The sequence below is a fragment of the Podarcis cretensis genome (genome assembly GCF_951804945.1).
Source record: "Podarcis cretensis genome assembly, chromosome: 1".
Taxonomy (NCBI): domain Eukaryota; kingdom Metazoa; phylum Chordata; class Lepidosauria; order Squamata; family Lacertidae; genus Podarcis; species Podarcis cretensis.
This window is the reverse complement of record NC_137170.1, coordinates 56308682-56312725: the sequence shown is the minus strand read 5'-3', so window position 1 is coordinate 56312725 and position 4044 is coordinate 56308682. Positions and strand designations below refer to the sequence as shown.

At 40.7% G+C, this 4044-nt stretch overlaps 1 long non-coding RNA gene across 1 annotated transcript; it reads right to left on the bottom strand.

The window, feature by feature from the left end:
- Positions 1–2641: 2641 nt before the first annotated feature.
- LOC307202830 lies at positions 2642–3758 on the bottom strand. The gene is made up of 2 exons (XR_013833025.1): positions 3271–3758; positions 2642–2792 (listed from the first exon to the last, which is right to left on the bottom strand). It is a non-coding gene; the product is annotated as an uncharacterized lncRNA (long non-coding RNA).
- Between the last annotated feature and the right edge of the window lie 286 nt (positions 3759–4044).

The following is a 4044-nucleotide window of genomic DNA, read 5'->3' as shown; positions in this document are numbered from 1 at the left end:
TTTTATTTTGAGCATCTCAAGTACATTTTAACAAAATACATATTTACTTATGGGTAGATATGGACGAATGCATGCAGCATCCAGCCTTATAACAGAACGCTCACTTCAGCAGCATTCATCTCTTCTGAATGTGATTCCATGCAATGGTTGGGGTGCTGTATCTGCTGGTCCCAGTTCCATCTGTGTCTCAACATGAACCATTGTTGTTTTTTTAACAGACTTTGTAGTGTGATAAAAATAAAACTAGCCTTAGGCTGCAGCTTTCTAAGAGGGAAGGGTTTCTGGACTAAATCTTGCTTAGAATTTGTGAGCTGCAAGGTCTAACTGTGTGTGTGTGTGTGTGTGTGTGTGTGTGTGTACTCTTGTGTACACATATTGTGCACTCTTGTGTACTCTTTTGTCACTTGCTGTGGTGCCAATGAGATATATCTATATCATCTATATCATCTATATCATCTATATCTATATCTATATCTATATCTACTATATCTATCACTGGCACCACAGCAAGTGACAAAAGAGTACACAAGGTTGTTGTACTTCAATGCAATTATGAATAAAGAGGTTATCTGAGTGTCAAGCTCTGGAGAGAGAAATGATTAAAAAAAAAAAAGTACCAAGGTGGCTGAAGTTAGTGGCAAAGTGACCAACTCAATCTAATGGGAACTGGGCAGCTAATTGTTCTTTCTCATTCCTTTGAAAAGCGCTGTGTTCTGGCAGGAACCTCAAGGTCTTAAACCTCTTGGATGGAAAATGAGCTTGACTGTGTTAGTACCTGGCAGCATATTGACCGTTATTAATCAGCAGCATTAGTAATGAAGATGCTACTTCATTATGTTGACAAATTTTCAGTGCTGCATTAGAAACGCAAAGGGCTAAAAGCGTAATCCAATCCATGCAGATGTTGGGAGGTGAGGAGCTATGGGTATAGTCCTCTCTCAGGACTGTGGTGCTTTTTAAATATTACATTAGCAACTATGGGATGTGTTTTCTCTGGGGTTTCGTCCCACATAATTACTGCACTGCTGAAAAATCAACAACCTCATGTAGTCTTTAAACACTACAGAATATAGATGGAAAAGCACATTCACTCCTTTAATGTTTAAGGGGCACCTCAGTATGTGGAAGCACTTGTGCCTGAAAGCACTCTTGAGTCAAAGTCTCTGTCCTGACACGGGAATACTGACTAGTGAACAAGTCACATCAAATATCCCTGTATTTGGAATTTCACCACCACCTCTGCTCTTGAATGCTCTGAAACATAGGAAGTTGACTTAGACTGAGCCAGACCCCTTGGTTCCTCTAGCTCAGGAGTATCTACATTGACTAGCAATGGTTCTCTAGGCATTCAGACAGGGCACATAACTAGCTCTACCAGGAGATGTCAGGAACAAAACCTTCTGCATGCAAATAAGAATGCTTTACCAATGAGCAATGTGACCCCTTCTTTGTCTGTGGCCACTTGTATAGGAGGAGTCACAAGTATTTTCAAAAATATTGATACACTTCAGCTTTAATTGTTTTCCCAATAGTGCACAATACTTTAGCTTTATGAAGGTAATGTTCATTGAAAAACAAAACTAGAGAGAAAAGCAATGTGCCTGGATGGTGATTTTCACCAAGTGCCTCTTCTTAGACTTTTCACTCTTGAAAAAGCTCAGTGTCAGTGTCATCTGAACCAGTGAGAAGTTTTCCTGAAAAAGGCATCTCATGGATGGTTTAAACATGCATGTTAGTTACTTGGCCTCACATCAGGATATTGACCTGCATATGTGAATGAACATCACAGGTCATCATGGAACATTACCTCACAATTCCTCCAACACTATGAAATTTGTTCACTCATGCAGGTTTCTGACATTCACATTTGAACCATCTTTTAGTTCATGTTCTGCTCCATAGTTATCTCTGTCACCAGGAAGAAGCAATGGCTCAAACAAGAGAATGAGAAGCAGGTTTACGATTTCCCAAATGCTGGATTGAGTTTGTGGTGGACAGGAATAAGAGTTTTAGGTCAGCAATGCAGGGACAGGAGCCTCAGGACCATGGACAGCAATCCTGCTACTGAGTGAAGAAGCTGCCTTATAGCAGGTTTGTTGCAACAGCTAGAATTTTATAGTGTGGCCTAGATTTATCAAGACCAAACCCCTGCCTGAATGCTACAAAATGCCAGTTAAAATGCTATGCCCTTTTGGGGAGCAGTTTGCTCCTTCTAAATGGCAGCTGTGGAAGCATAGTAAGACTTCACTGACCACCAGAGAAGTTGGTATCATCCATTCCTCAGGGCCCATAGTTAGAGGTGCACCCTCAGGTTCAGGCTAATTGTAGTTGTGCTTGCGGGTCTACTCATGATGGTTGTGGGTCCATCTCTTCCTTTGAACTACTGATATACATAAGCAAAAGTTTGTGCAATTATTTTTCTTCTTCTAAGATGAGTAGTTTCTACATGGAGTGATAATAACAGTAGGATATTGGGAGGATATTACCAAACCCTTTCTCTTCTCCTCTCCTCTTCCTGGAAATGTAGTCTGTGTGTAGATCCTTGATGTGCCACTTCCAAAAATAACTGGTATCACACAAGTATCAGCAGTCAAATATGCAAACAACTCACACATGAATAAAAAAAGGATACAGTCACCTGTTGTTTGTTGGCACATTCTACCTCTTGCATGGGCAGTTTTATTATGGGTGGGATGGCAAGTATGTATTGTGTGATGTGAGCCAAATTTCTACTCCCCCTTTTTTTTCTCTTTCTCTGTCTCTCAGGTTATACCAGAGCCCTTGTTTACCATCTATAGAAAAAAGAACCAAAAACCTGGTTATTGAAAGTATCTGGTTACCCTTTCAGTTTTCTGCTTAGACTGGTTGGGTTCTAGTTCAGGTTGAAGGTAAATATAAGATGCTAGGTTTTGGTCCTGTCTGGGTTTCAGTTCAGATCCTATTTGAGATGGTGCTTAAGGATACATTGACACCAGCTTGCAGAGAGGAGCACCAAAGAAGAGTCTTGGATGAATAAGACTTTGTTAAAGGGATTTGAATGAGGACAAGGAAGTGGTCTGATGGACAGGGGGAACCTATCTCAGACAAAATGGCTCAGAAGCAGGAGCAAGCGAAGGAGATCAAAGGCCATACAGAATGCAAGATTGCCCAGAATAGGGGACTCAGAGAACCAATGTTAGTGGAGACAGAAAGGGAAGCAGATGAGAACAGAGAGCTTCAAAGATAATGAAAAGTAAATCTTAAAAACAAAAGTGAAACCAGCTTATTCACCTAAACGTGCTGTACTCTTCAATATCAGCAGAGGGGTAGAAAAACAGTCTTTCCCCTCCATCCTTTGAAGTTACTGAGCCATAGAGCTCTGATCAACAGCTGCTACTAGCTGTCCACAGAATGCCTGCCATTGTTCCATTTCAATAACAGTACGAGTACTCATATCACAGAGAGGCATAGAACTCATCTCTCAATAAGAGCCTTGAAGGCCCCAGGGCAGTGTTGCTTTCATAAAAGGAATAGATTTGATTTACTCTGCTATTTTTAACAGAATTGAAAAGGAGCGGAGGGAGAGTGTCTCATCACTGTATCAGTCCTGACATGCTGACACCCCAAGCTTCATTCAATGAACAGCCCTCAGTCAGCTGGCGTATGTCAAGAAAGCATGCAGAGTGGGGACATTTACCTTCCACTCCCATCTATTTTGCCTAAACTAATATCATAGTTGTTGACACATCCTTATTGATTCAGACCCAGCTTGGTCTATGACAAGCTTCCTGTTGGTTGCCTGGTAACCAAAACAATCTTGCAAAGGTAGCCAGGAGCTGGCATTCCAATTCCAAGATGTAACTTTTAAACTTTTGTTAAATTAAGCATTTGATTGCTTTTGGGCAAACCACACTACTGGAATGTGTTTGTGGGGTATGTGTGTATTTGTGCATATTTATTTTTAATGACTGGAAGAACGAAAAATATAATTCCCTTATAGGTACAGAACAATGCACACAACTAGGGAAAGAGCATTTATGCCTATTTGTGCAATATTTATTAGGT